This window comes from Cricetulus griseus, assembly GCF_003668045.3.
Source record: "Cricetulus griseus strain 17A/GY chromosome 1 unlocalized genomic scaffold, alternate assembly CriGri-PICRH-1.0 chr1_1, whole genome shotgun sequence".
Lineage (NCBI taxonomy): Eukaryota > Metazoa > Chordata > Mammalia > Rodentia > Cricetidae > Cricetulus > Cricetulus griseus.
This window is the reverse complement of record NW_023276807.1, coordinates 261,326,515-261,342,418: the sequence shown is the minus strand read 5'-3', so window position 1 is coordinate 261,342,418 and position 15,904 is coordinate 261,326,515.

The following is a 15,904-nucleotide window of genomic DNA, read 5'->3' as shown; positions in this document are numbered from 1 at the left end:
CCCTCATACTCCCAAATAGCTCATGAGATCCTGCCCCTTCCCATTCTCTGGGGTCCATGCATTAGTCTCTTAGATTCCTTCTTGTTTCCTAGGTCCTTTGGTGATGAGGGTTGTAGGCTGGTAATCATTTGCTCTGTGTCTAAAATTCATATATGAGTGAGTCCATACCATGTTTGTCTTTTTGTGACTGGATTACCTAACTCAGGATGGTTTCTTCCTATTCAATCCATTTGCCTTCAAATTACAAGATTCCATTGCTTTTGTGTAGTTATACATTTTCTCTATCCATTCTTCAGTTGAGGGGCATCTAGATTGCTTTCAGGTTCTCACTATTACAAACAATGCTGCTATGAACATGGTTGAACATATGTCCTTGTTGTATGAATGCATATTCTTTGTGTATATGCCCACGAGAGGAATTGATGGATCTTGGGGTAGACTAATTCCTATTTTCCAGAGAAACTGCCATTCTGATTTCCAAAGTGGTCATACAAATTTGCACTCCCAACATCAGTGGAGGAGTGTTCTCCTTTCTCCACCACCTTTCCAGGATAGACTGTCACAGGTGTTTTTTATTTTAGTCATTCTGGCTGGTGTGAGGTGGTATCTCAGAATTGTTTTGAGTTGCATTACCCTGATGGATAAGAATTTTTTGAGCACTTTCTTAAGTGTCTTTCAGCCACTTTAGATTCCTTTGCTGAGAATTCTCTATTTAGTTCTTCACACCACTTTTTAATTTCATTGATTGGTGTTTTGGTGGCTAGCTTCTTGACTTCATTGTATATTTTGGAAATCAGCCCTCTGTCAGATATAGCGTTGGTAAAGATCTTTTCCCATTCTGTGGGCTGTTTTTTTCTTACTGACTGTCTCCTTTACCTTACAGAAGCTTCTCAGTTTCAGAAGGTCCCATTTATTAATTGTAGAACTCAATGACTATGCTACTAGTGTTATGTTCAGGAAGTGGTCTCCTGTACCAATTCTTTCACGGGTATCTCTACTTTCTATTATAGACAGTTCTTTGTGGCTGGGTTTATGTTGAGGTCTTTGATCCATTTGAATTTAAGTTTTGTGCATGGTGATATATATGGATCTATCTGTCATTGTCTACATTTCCGAATCCAGTTATGCCAGCACCATTTGTTGAAGATGCTTTCTTTTTTCATTGTATATATTTAGCTTCTTTGTCAAAAATCAAGTGCTCATAGGTGTGGGGGTTAATATCAGGGTTTTCAATTGTATGCCATTGGTCTATCTGTCTACTTTTGTGATAACTACCAAGCTATTTTCATCACTATGGCTCTATAATAGAGCTTGAAGTCAGGGATGATGATGCCTGCAGAAATTCCTTTACTGTACAGGGTTGTTGTGGCTATACTGGGTCTTTTTTTTTTTCATATAAATTTGAGTATTGTTCTTTCAAGGTCTGTGAAGAAATGTGTTGGAATTTTGATGGTAATTGCATTGAATCTGTAGATTGCTTTTGGCAAGATTTCCCTTTTTACTATGTTGATACTACCTATCCAAGATCATGGGAGATTTTTCCATTTTCTGCTATCTTATTAAATTCATTTTTACAGACTCAAAGTTCTTGCTATACAGTTCTTTCACTTTACTGTTTAGCATAACCCCAAAATATTTTATCTTATTTGTAGATATTGTGAAGGGTGATGTTTCCCTGATTTATTTCTCATTGAATTTATCATGTGCATATAGTAGGGCTACTAATTTTATTTGAATTAATTTTGGATACTACTATTTTGCTGAAGGTGTTTATCAGCTGTAGGAAATCCCTGGTAGAGTTTTTTTGTGTCACTTGTGTAGACAATCATATCATCTGCAAATAGTGAAAGGTTGACTTCCTCCTTTCCAATTTGTATCCCTTTGATATTCTTTGTTATCGTATTGCTCTAGCTAGAACTTTAAGTACAATATTGAATAGATACAGAGAGAATGGACACCTTTCTCTTTTTCCTGATCTTAGAGGAATGGCTTTGATTTTCTCTCCATTTAATTTGATGTTGGATGTTGGTTTGCTGGATATTGCTTTTATCATGTTTACATGTTCCTGTTACACCTGTTCTCTCCAAGATCTTTATCATGAAGGGTTGTTGGATTTTTGTCAAAGGCTTGAAGGGACCAGCTCCCCATTTTGGCAGCCATAACAGCCGAATGTGTGATTGTCTGACCTTGTCTTAGTCACTAGGAGGTTAGATGCCTGCCTGTGGCAAGGAACCAATCAGAAGTTAGCTGGTGGTGCTATGCTTTACGGCTCTGGGTGTGCTTTATGGACAAGTGCACAGCAATGAAGCACAGAGCATAGCAACCACCCTGGGAGGGCCTATGGGCCATAACAACCAGTTGACCAATCAACATAGGGCAAACCCTCCAAGCCTGGAGGCACACCAATCCTGAGGTTGTGCATACCCCTAAACACTCCCCTTATGCCGCCCTATAAGATTTCTAAGCAAATGCTTCAAGCTGTCTTTTCTAGCCATCCACCATGGCAGGTGGATGACAGACCCGCTCTAACATGGGGCTAGCTCGTTAAAACAACTATAATAAAGCCTCATGCACTTTGCATCAAGCTTTCGAATTGGCCCAGCAATTGGGGTGAGAGCGGTCCTGGGCTGAGATCCTGGAGGCCTGAGCTTCTGGGGGTCTTAGAGGCTTTTTCAGCATCTAGTGAGATGATCAACTGGTTTTCATTTTCAATTTGTTTATATGGTTACAAATATATATATATATATATATATATATATTATATATAATATATATATATATATAATTTATGATGAACCATCCTTACATACCTGGGATGAAGCCTACTTGATCATAGTGGATGATTTTTCTGATGTGTTCTTGGATTCGATTCACCAATATTTTGTTGAGTATTTTTGCATCAATGTTCATGAGTGACATTGGTCTGTAGTTCTCTTTTTTAGTTGTATCTTTGTGTGGCTTGGGTATCAATGTAATTTTAGCATTATGAAAAGAGATTGGCAATGTCCCTTCTGCTTGTATTGTGTGGAACAATTTGAAGAGTACTGGTATTAGCTCTTGTTTAAATTTCTGGTAGAATTCTTCAGTGAAGGCATCTGGTCCAGGGCTTTTTTTGGTTGGGAGCCTTTGATGACTGCTTCTATTTCATTACAGGTTATAGGTCGATTTAAACTGCTTATCTGTTCTTGGTTAAATTTTGGTAAGTTATATCTATACAGGAAACTGTCCATTTCCTTTAGATTTTCGAATTTTGTGGATAACAGGTTTTCAAAGTACGACCGATGATTCTCTGGATTTCTTAAGTGTATATTGTTATATTCCCCTTTTTATTTTTGATTTTGTTAGTTAGCATGCTCTCTCTCCGCCTTTTGCTTAGTTTGTCTACCTTGTTGATCTTTTCAAAGAACCAACTCTTTGTTTCATTGATTCTTTGTAATGTTTTCCTAGTTTCTACTTTATTGATTTCAGCCCTCAGTTTGATTATTTCCTGGTGTATAATCCTCTGTGGTGAGTTTGCTTCTTTTTGTTCTAAAGCTTTCAGTTGTTCTTTCAATTCTCTAGTGTGAGTATGCTCTAGCTTCTTTATGTGGGCATTTAGTGCTATGAAATTTCCTGTTAGTATTGCTTTCAAATTGTCCCATAATTTGGGGTGTGTTGTTTCTTCATTTTCATCCAATTCCAGGAAGTCTTTAATTTCTTTTTTTATTTCTTCCTCAAACAAGGCAAGGTGCAATTGGATGTTTTTTTAATTTCCATGATTTTGTAGGTTTTCTGCAATTTGTGTTGCAGTTGAATTCTAACTTTAAAACATGGTGGTCTGATAAGATACAGGGGGTTATTTCAACTTTTTGTAGCTGTGGATGTTTGTTATGTTGCCAACAGTGTGCTCAATTTTAGAGAAGGTTCCATGTGGCGCTGAGAAGAAGCTATATTCTTTTGTGTTAGGATGGAATGTTCTATAGATGTCTGTTAAACCCAGTTTGATCATAACTTCTGTCAGATCCCGTGTTTCTTGTTAATTTTCTGTCTGGTGGTCCTGTATAGTGGTGAGAATGGGGTATCAAAATCTCCTACTGTAAATATGTGGGGTTTTATGTGTGGTTTGAGCTTTACTAATGTTTCTTTTACAATTGTGGGTGCCTTCATATTTGTGGCATATATGTTCAGTATTGAGACTTCATCTTGATGGATATTTCCTGTGTTGAGTATGAAATGCCTTTCTTCCTCTCTTTTGATTGATTTCATTTTGAAGCGTAATTTGTTAGATATTAGGATTGCTACACAAGCTTGTTTCTTGGGTCCGTTTGATTGGAAAATCTTTTCCCAACCCTTTTCTGTAAGGTAACATCTGTCTTTGAAGTTGAGGTGTGTTTCTTGTATACAGCAGAAGGGTGTTTTCTGTCTTCCAATCCATTCTCTTAGCCTGTATCTTTTTATAGGCAGCCTAAGAGCATTGACATTGAGAGATATTAATGTCCATTGATTGTTGGTTCTTGTTTGTTTTGGATTTATTTTTTTTGTGCTGTCATTATGTGTGGATTTCTCCCTCCTTTTTTTTTCATGTTTGGTAAATGGGGATTATCTATTGCCTATGTTTTTTGTGAGTGAAGTTATCTTCTTTGGGTTGGTGTTTTCCTTCCAGAACTTTCTGTAGGGCTGAATTTGTGGATATGCATTTGTTAAATCTTCTTCTGTGATGGAATATCTTGTTTTCTACATCTATAATGATTGAAAGCTTTTCTGGGTACAGTCTGTGTTGGCATCCATGTTACCTTAGTGTTTGTAGGACATCTATCCAGGACATTCTGGATTTCAAATTATCCTTTGATAAGTTGTGTATAATTCTGGTAGGTCTTCCTTTATATGTTACTTGGACATTTTCCTTCGCTGTTCTTAATATATTCTCATTATCCTGTAAGATTGGTGTTTTGTTTATTATGTGCTGAGAGGACTTCTTTTTGTGGTCCATTCTATTTGGTGTTCTGTAAGCTTCTTGTACTTTCATAGGCATATCCTTCTGTAGGTTGGGAAAGTTTTCTTCTATGATTTTTGCTGAATATGTTTTCTGTACCTTTGAGCTGTATTCCCTCACCTTTTTGTATACCTGTTATTCTTATGTTTGTCCTTTTCACGGTGTCCCATATTTCCTGGATATTTTGTTTTAGAGATATTTTGGACTTAAGATTTTCTTTGGTTGATGACTGTATATCCTCTAGTGAGTCTTCAACAACTGAGAGTCTTTCTTCCATTTCTTGTATTCTAATGGTTATACTCACATCCTTAGTTCTTGATTGTTTATCCAGCATTTCTATTTCTAGAATTCCCTCAATCTGTGTTTTCTTTATTGTTTCTATTTCAACTTTCATGCTTTGAACTGATTCTATTGTTTCCTTCACTTGTTTGGTTGTTTTTTTTTCTTGGCTTTCTTTAGATTCTTTAAGAGAATTATTTATTTCTTGAATTTTTTGTTTGATTTTTCTTCTATTTCTTTAAGAGATTTTCTCATGTCCTCTTTAAGGAACTCTATCATCTTCATAATGTAGTTTTTAATGTCTGGCTTCTTCTTCTTCTTCTTCTTCTTCTTCTTCTTCTTCTTCTTCTTCTTCTTCTTCTTCTTCTTCTGTGTTGTGCCTTTCAGATCTTGCTTTTGTGGCATCCCTAGATTCTGGTGGTGTCATATTGTTCTTTCTGTTGTTATGTTCTTATTCTGTCTTCTTCCAGTAGGTGCATTTGGGGTCTCTCTATCTCCTCTTGTCACACGGTGGTATACATGGGCCAAGACTTTAGTGTCTGCACCTCTGGATTGTATTGCCGCCCCTGGTATTCTCTTCCCTTAGCAGATGTCAGGGATCAGGAGTGGTCAAGCTGGAGGGAGAACCAAGAGTGAGAGGTGTTTCCTGACTCAGGGAGGTCCTCTCTGTCTGGGTGTGACCACTCTATGCCAGGCTCTGCCCCAGAGAGATCCAAGGGGTGATGGTGGGAGTTGGGTGGGAGTCGGACTGGAGCAGAGGGGACATTCACCTCAGCAGAGGTCAAGGTGGTGGAGGGGGAAGGAAGGGTTGCTAAACACATTTTTAAGTGTATTCATATATGTTGGGATGGTATGATAATTGTAGCTATTCCTACTTTCTTACACCAGAGTTTTAAGAACATTGTGATTTAAAAATTTAATCTTATGTAAAAAAAATTGGAAAAACTATAAAGAATGCATTAATAAAAATCAAAGGCAAATTTAGTGAATTCTTTTCTTGTGATAAACCACTATGAGGAAAGTATCTTTTTGAAAATTATCATGTTGGGGCTGTATGACAGCAAGCGCCAAGCATGGCAACAGGAGCAGTAAGCTGAGAGATCACATTTCACTTGAAAGCTGGAAGCAGAGAGAGAAATGTACTAGAAGTGGAAAGGGCTGTGAAATCTCAAACTCTGCTCCCAGTGGTGAGCTCTGTCCAATGAGGCTGCCCTACCCTCTCCAGAAGCCATCACTAACTGAGTGCCAAGTCACCGAGCTTGATGGGAACACTTCTCAACTTCACATTCAAAGCATCACACAAGACCCTGTCACCAAAAGAGGGGAAAGAATGAACAGTAACAACAACAAAAACATGTCTGTGAATAGCCTTGACAGGAGGAAGGCTGAGGTCAGAGATGTACTGTAAGAAAATGACAATTTGAGAGAGGAAGCCCTAACATCAGTGAATTAGAAATAAACACTTCTTAAAATATCAACACACCCAATCTGCCAAGAAAGAGACAAGAGAGCACAAAAGTTGCATATATCATTATGTTAAACTTCAGTACATCGAAAGTGCTTAAAATCTTTTCCCGAAGGAAATACTGGGACCACATGATTTTTCTTAGCAAGTTCTATCTAACTGTCAAAAAACACCTTTTGTTTCTCAGAGAATTTGTTCCAGAGATGTTTTTCAGAAACAATTCTTATGGAAAAACAGAGATTACTGTCTAACTAAGATAATAAGACCATGTAACTGTGTGAAGACAAACAAGGTTAATATGAGAAAGGAGAAATTAAAATGAAATTACAAATTGCTAACTAACATAAATTAACAAAACATAATTTTCAATTTTGATATTTAAAAGACAACTCTGCTTGGCTTTCATTATTCTTGGTTTAAGATGTTTTTTAAATTAACTTTTTTATTAACTACAACCTCTCCTCCCTCTTCTCCTTCTTTCCCTTCCCTACCTCCTTTCTGCTTCCGTTACCCCCTCAACCCATCTTTCTCTGTATTCATGCAGAAGAGGGCAGTCTTCCCATGGGCATCAACAAAGAGTGGAATATCAAGCTGCCTAAAGACCAGGTACCTCTTCATGTACTCAGGCTGGTAAGGCAATCCAGAAGGATGAATAGGTTCCCAAGAGCCATTCAAAGCACCAAGGACAACCCCGTTCCCATTGCCAGGAATCCCACAAATAGAACAAATTGTAGAGCTGTCACAAATAAGGAGGGGGACTCAGTCAGCCCCATGTGGGCCCCTTGGTTGCTGGTTAAGGCTCTGAGAGTTCCCACGGCCAAGCTAGCATATTCTATAGGTTTCCCTCTATTATCCATGATCTGTCTGGAGCCTACAATTTTATGATTATTATTAATACTATCCTTTTCCTGTGAATAATATGCAATAAATTAAAACACAAGATATTAGGATAGCAATAGCAGGTCCTCCTTTAACATTGACAACCTCCCTAGCCATGATCGTTTATCAGAGTTTACAGTACCAGGAAGAAAGTGTCAGTCAACACTTTGACTATTTATTCCCATTCCCATGGACTGCTGTCCACTGAAAATGGAGTCCTGAAACCTAGGGAATTTATACACCTGTCACTATATTGTTTTAATGTTAATTTCAGAATTTGTCTGACTTTCTCTTTCATATTTCAAAATCATTAGGGAGATATCTATTGTCTATTATTTGTCTCTAAGAACATCCATTATAAAATGCATTATATACAATCTTTGTGCAGACTATGAACTTAATTGAGAAGGGGTTAATTCATCAACACAAATTAATGTTGAGTACATGTAGTAATTTCAACATTATTTCAACTGAATTTTCCACCTTGTTTTTGTTTTGACAATTTTAATTTTTACTAAAATTTTTGGTATATTATATTTACTGGAAGTCTCAGAATGTTATTAAGTCCATATGGAGTTGGTTTAAAATTGGATATCTTGTTATTTTTTTCTACATATTTTTCTAATTTTAATCTGGCATGTAGTTATCATAACTTTCAAACCTTAAATTGGATTTAGTTTCATGATATCCTTAGTTATTTGGATTCTTGATTTATTTACATTTTAGTCTGAATGTTTATAGGTAAAGATTTCTGATAACCTGTCATATATTTTTAGAACTCCTATCACAATTTTCCTAATTGTTTCATTAAAATATTATAAAGTATCTGACTTAAATTGTTTTATTTTATTTAAATAATAAAATATATACAATATTCACACACATGCATATGAATAAACTTTATAAAGTCATTGCCCTATATAATATGCTCATGAACTTTCTCATGTGCCAAAGCATATAATTTTATAAAGAAATGAATGGATCCAGTATTAAATAACAATAGTTGAAAATCAATGTTATACGATGGACAGAATCAATGTCTACACAAGGGTCAATTGTGAAATGACTTTGTAAAGATTCACACATACATATGTATGTATGTATTAAGTTACCTAATCAAGGAGAATGTCAAAATCTAAGTGATGAAATAAATTATAGTTAGAATAGCACAATGGTGATAATTATATTAATTATATCCTGTCTCACAAGTCTTAGATGTATCAATATAAAAAATGCTTTATAAAAATATTGCATTATTTTTGCAGAGATAGTTTGAATGAATGTTTCATGCATGGTATTAAGTTTACTAATAAAGTAGTGTGTCCAAATTCAAGAGATGAAATAAAAAATTATAGATGCAAAAATACAATGGGTTGATTATATTAATTATATCCAGTCTCCCAAGTCTTAGATATATCAATATAAAAAGACTTTACAGCTATAGCACATTTTGTTTCCTGAAGAGATATTGTTTGACTGGATATTTCATGCAATCTTGGTGTTAAATAATGATGCTGAACACTTATATTATGTATGAAATTTCTAATACATTTTCAAACTCTCTACTCATACTTATACATTAATATAATTAAGGTCTACAAAGAAAAGATTCATATATACAGCAGTAGGAGAAAATCAAAATGTCAGGATACCGAAGAGTTAGTTCATGTCAAAAGAATCCAAAGATATGAAATGAATAGTTATGATAGGCACCATTTCTAGACCTATCTGGCTAAGAATTTTATCAAGTTGTGCTTGTGCATTATTGGTCAATAAGAGAGAGAATGTAAATTCACCATGGATATAGTATTGTGTTTCATTAGTATATGCCAACACACTAATACACCACCAATGTAGAACAGATACTAAAGAAATATTGCTGTCAACACAACAATGAAATAGATATTTGATAGTCTATATATAAAAATGTAGAAATTTCTATTGAAGGGAGAAAAATTCTCATGCCTGATTATGAATCTATTGATGTGTGTCCACCATGCTTACATTTTATGGGTAGAAACCATGACATTTAATTCTAACCACTGTATATTCTCTTTCGTGTTCTTCATGCATTTATTTTGAGATTGCTGAATTGAAGAGTGGAGCTTATAGAACTATAATATGATGGATTACCAGCCCATAATCCACATCACCAGAGAAGCTAGGCAACAAGAACATGTATGCCTAGCTGACTATGTATGTCTCTAAAAGAGACATACATAGTCCCCCAAGAAGGGGAAAGGGACAAGATCCCCAGAGAAAATTGAAAGTATGGGGGGAGGGTAAAGGGATCTAGGAGAATGAGAAGGGGAGAAGAGGAGGGGTGAGGAGGACATAAGGGAGCAGGGAAGTTGTGTAAGGGGAAGAAAGAGGAAAGCAAAATAAGACATACCATAATAGAGGGAGCCAGTATAAGTTTAAAAGAAATCAGGCACTAGGAAATGCCCAGAAATCTACAAGCATGACACCAACTAACCATCTTAGTAACAGTGGAGAGGCTACCTTAAATGCCCTCCCCTGATAATGAGATTGATGACTAACTTATATACCATCCTAGAGTCTTCATCCAGCAGCTGATGGAAGCAGAAGCAGATACCCACAGCTAAGAACTGAACTAACTGGAATCCAGTTGCAGAGAAGGAGAAGTGATGATAAAAGGGGTCCACTCCAGCCTGGTGAAACCCACAGAAACAGCTGACCTGAACAAGGGGGAGCTCTTGGCCCCCAGACTGATCACTGGGAAACCAGCATGGAACTGATCCAAATCCCATGAATGTGGGTGTCAGTGAGGAGGGCTTGGAAATATATGGGGATCAGAACTTATCCCTAGAGTAGGAATGGACTTTGGGAGTCCAATTCTCATAAAGGGATACTCCCTCAGCCTAGACACACAGGGGAGGGCCTAGGCCTTTCCAGAAGGAAATGACAGACTCTGAAGGCTGCCCCACCATGGAAGGCCTCACACTCCCTGGGGAGCAGAAATGTTATTGGATAGGTAGGGTGTTAGTTGGAGCCAGAGGAGGAGTGGAGGGAGAGGGAACTGGGATTGACATGTAAAACAATCTTGTTTCTAATTTAAATAAAAAAAGAAAAAAGAAAACCACAAAAGGAAAAAAACAAATATACTATGAACTGAAAACTAATGGTTACATGGATTACTCTAGTATTATCTTTCATAATTTTCTAATGAACAAATGTTTTCTCTCCCATCTGTTTTATGGCAGACAATTGCAATACAAGTTTGATAAGTATTATCACTTCTTGACTCATGGGTCTTACATTGACTTAAATATTTACCACACTTAGGGACAAAAATAGTCTTTACCTATAGGGCTGACTTACATTTGGACTTATATGAAAACTATAATGCAGTTTAAATCCCCATGTTTTACAAATACAAGATATTTTGCAAAATAATATGTTTTACCTCAATTTTTGAAGAGTTAAAGTTGGTTCTTTCATTGTGAACAACTAGAAATGCAATCAGCAGTAAGAACTACAGAAACACTGACTTCTTGCTTTGATGATTGGTGACAATTTTAGAAACTATATTTCTATGAGGCTGTATAAAAGAAAGAGATTAAGCTAGGAAATGGATTCTGTCTCTGCTTCTATGCTGTTTTTCTCCAAGAAATAAAACAAAAGGATCATTCATATCAAATTGGTTCTGTTTTCATAGAGGAATAATGCCATTACATTGTTCTTTCTTTTCATATGGATAGTTTCAATGATTACTCTTTTACATATTTGTGGATAGACATCACTGTATTCAGGGGAAATCTGGTCATAGCTGATTTCATATAAATTCAATTTTACAAACCCATGTTCAACTGTCATCATAACATGTTACTTGGGAAGAAAGCAGATTACTCCCTCACTCTTAGGAAAGGAAAGCCGCTTAACTTAACACAGAGATATGTGTGGCTTTTCTACTACTGTTTCTAATAAATTCCTGGCTAACATTACCAAGAATATTAAATAAATTATGATTGTATTAATTCAAAATCTGAGCATATTTGTGTGGGGTGAGGCTTAGGATACATAAAGAGTATTTTAGATGATTATATTATATTTAAAATGTTTTTAAACTTGTAAAACTTAGTTTAAATTTAGAATACCAATGATCATTAAAGGACATGCTTGAAGAGAATTCCAACTTGATATTTAGCATTCACAATTTCTTTCAAGAACAATGTGTCTAATTAAACTTTTCCTTAATAACATATATCTTAAATTAAAATTAGAAATGATGCTTTAAACGTTAGCTTAAATTCTATGGATCTAATTTAAACTTGTAAAGAATAAAAATATCCTTGAATAAAATAAATTTTGTGACTCTATCTCTGTATTGGAATTTTTGTTAATAATAAAAATCATACTTTTATTTTAAAATCAATAATTTTATAGCAGTTTGAAAAACTCTAGCAGAATATCCAAATTCAAGTATAGTTAAACATTTTAAGTATATAATTGTATAATAGGAAACTATAATGTTCAGTTGCTGAAAATCTTTGTCAATTTATTTTCCTGAATACAGAAAAATAAAACAAAACAAACAAGCTCATTGGCGGAAAAGATCTTTTTGGGAGAAACTCATGGATCCTACTCTGATAGCTGGGAAACCCTAAATAAGGACGTTAGTTTGGAGGTCTGGTTTATCTAAGGGGCCTCTGGTATTGGATCAGTATTTATCCCTAGTACATGAATGGACTTTGGGAGCCCATTCCACATAGAGGGATACTCTCTCAGCCTAGACACACGGGAGAAGGTCTAGGCCCTGCTCCAAATGATATGACCGACTTTGAGGATCGTCCATGGAAGGCCTCACCCTCCATGGGGAGCAGTAAGGAGATGGGATAAAGGGTTTTTGGGGGGCAGGGGAGGAGGGGAGGAATTGGGAACTGGGATTGACATGTAAAACAAGCTTCTTTCTAATTTAAATAAAAAAAGAAAAAGGGAAAAAGAAGAAACAATCTTATTTACATTTTAATCCCAGTTCCCTCTCCTTGTCATATTCCCATTCCCCCCCACTGATCCCCTTCCCACTCCAGATCCACTCCCCAGGAAAGATGGGGCCTTCTATGAGGGGTCATCACAATCTGTGAGGTCATTGGGGGCAGGGCCAAGGCCCTCTCCTGTGTATCTAGGCTAAGACCTTCCCTTCATGGGAAGGAAAGGAAAAGATATACTAGCAGTGTTTATTGAGGGAGGAATACCTTCCCCGAGTGGGCAGCACCTTCCTTTATTTGCCCAGGTGAAAAGAGGTGTGAGGGAGAATCAGAGATCTTTGGGTCTACTTGCCTTCACTCCCCACTGATGACTGCAGGAACTGTGTCTGACTTCACAACTATGGCTGCCATTCTTTGTTGCCATTACAACCACTTTCTTTGGACTCCTAATGTTGCATTTCAGAGCAGCCATTCTGTAACATCTCTCCAGATTTCTAGGGACAGAATGAATTGCACAAGAATCGAATCTTGTAGATTGGGCTATTACTGGCTTTTAAATATCTCCAATGTGCACACAGACTTTTTTTTTTTTTTTTGGAATACCCAGCCTGCCTATTATATGCAAGTTAATCTAAAAAACCCTCTTCGTAAAATGCATCGATACCATTAGTGCTTCTATTTTTTTTAGTGATTGAGATGGAGTTACAGGTATCTGTGAGCCACCAGACACTGGGTGTTGGGAAACTAATTTTGCTCGTCTGGAATAGTAGTAATATTTTGACCTCTGTCTACCTCTTTAGCTTTGTGACTCCACTTTTTAGTACAAAATCTTCCATGAATATATTCTCACATGCTACCTAATGGAATGCTGAAACTCACAGGCAAATTTACATTATGTAGACATACTTGTTTTTACACAGCTAGAACTAAAATTTCACCATTAATCAGTTCATTTTTGTTTGTCATTTCTATGACATATCAGTGGAGTCTTTTATGTACATATTTTAATACTTATTTTGTAGAACATGGAGTTAAATACCACATTTGTTAGTGGAGAAAAGTTTATCATATTCTACTAACAATGTGTTTTAAAAATAGATTTTCTAATGGACAAGTTGAAGAAATAATTCTTCACTTCTCCACTGGGAATATATGGCAATGTCCACATATAGAATAATAGCAACTACTACAACAATGCAAATTTTAAATTATGTTTTCATTAGAAAAGACTAAAAGAATAAAAATAAGATTATGTGAAAAAATGTGACAGACTCTATACACATAATTAAAGGTTATCGGATACATCACTTGTACAAATATAAACTGGCATAATTATTGTAGAAATGAGTGTGTTAGTTCTTGAGAAAACTACAAAGAGAAAAACAAACTGGACAAAAAACAGAACTAAAGACATGACCTTAATATACCACTCTCATGGATTTACATCGAGGACTCTAAGTGCACAACCCACAGAGACAATTGTGAATCCATGTCTCTTGCTGTTCTATTCACAGTAGCTAAGAATTGGAAACAGTCTAACTATCCCTCAACACCGAGAAGATATTGCCCCTTTGGGATAAGATAAAATTTAAACAAAAGAGGAAATTATGTAATCTTAACCATACAAATTTGACAGTTGAAAAGCAATTATCCATTTCTTACTCACTTTTCAATGTCTATATTTTCAAGAAAAAGTAAGATGTAAATGAACACACAATATTTTCTTAAGGCCATGAACACAATGTTCATAAACTTTCATGTCCTTGGAGCATTTTAGATTTTCTGCTTTCAGGAAGAAATATTCAACAGGTAATATCTGAAGTCTTAAATATTTCTGTTTCTAGAATTTTACATAAGGGAGAAAGATAGCAACAGCAACTCAGATTCTCCCCTAGATTACACAAATAACTACACTTATACATACACTCATCTATGAGTGAAAAAATAATTGTAATATTAAAGGACAGAAGGGATTTTGGAAATAAGACTCTAGCAGTACCTGAAAAGATAATCAGCTTCTTTCTACTAGAAATTATTATACCTGCTTCAGTAGGGAGTCTTTGTGCCCAGTTGTGTCTCCATTCCAAATTATATGCTAAAAGGATCCATTTTATTCATCTGAAAAATATATGTTACATAATTCTTATATAATTATGTAAAATACATATAAGTATATACATTAGAAAAGTTAAAATAATAATGCCAAGAAAGACAGTCTTCAATGGCACCTAATTAAATTAAAAAGTATTTCAGAGCATATGCATGAGACAATTTGTCTATAAACATAGATGATATTTGGTTTTGTACTATTGGAAAATGCGTAATATGGAAAGATTAATAGAGTGTATTGTGAAATGATGATAAAAACTGAAGCCTTCAGTGCAGAGTTTGAAATAGCCAACAGAAAAGTAGATGGAATATTATTTCAATAGTCTTCATTCAGAAGGAATCCTGATGTGTTGATGTAATAGCCTGATAATGAAGTGACCTGCCTGCCTCTATGTACAAAGAAGTCTTTGACTCTTTGAAGTGGAATTCTTTGGAGATCACATAAACATGGCACAGCATGAAAAATTGTGTCTTTAAGTGTTTTACATTTTCTTCATCAATAGTAATGCAAACATTTGGCTGTTAAGTTTAATGTATTTACTAAGATTATTATGATTTACATTTACTTATATCTTCTGCTCCTTCTGCATTTAAATAAAATTCTATTTTTTGAGAAACACTTTGGATAAAAAAAAGCACTAAGTCAAAACTGAGTAATTACTCTGTCTAGACTCAAGTAAATACATTGTCACCCAATTTTATGAATAAATAATGGAGTACTTGTTCAAAGCGTGTGATTCACTCATCAGACTCAATCCTTTGCCAGAACTCAGATTGTTGCCTTGAATCTTCATAGAGCCTTCAAAATATTAGGCAAGTGAGAGAAGAAAGAAAATAAAAAATAATAGGCATAAGGATCCCAGGATGAGTGGTATTAAATTTATTAACCATAATGTATGTTAACCTTATATTCTCAGTATAGAAAATGGTTGATGTTGGTGACTTTAATCAGTTATCACATAAAACCAAGTGAAGATTTGCCATTGCATCTGCTCCTGCAAACGTTCATCTGTGTAATAAGTAAGTTATTGCTGACCATGTCTGGCTGTGACACTACAGACTCAGTATAAACAAGAACAGAGCAACATTGTGCTAATATAGCATGAAATTCTACAGAGAGACATGAGGCAGAAAAAAAAAAGCTTACAAAGAACATATTTCAAGGAATTCCTAATTCCATAAAAAAAAGCTATAAAAATGAATGGGTGATAATAGGTGGTCATCTGTTTATTATTGAACTGTCCTTGCTTT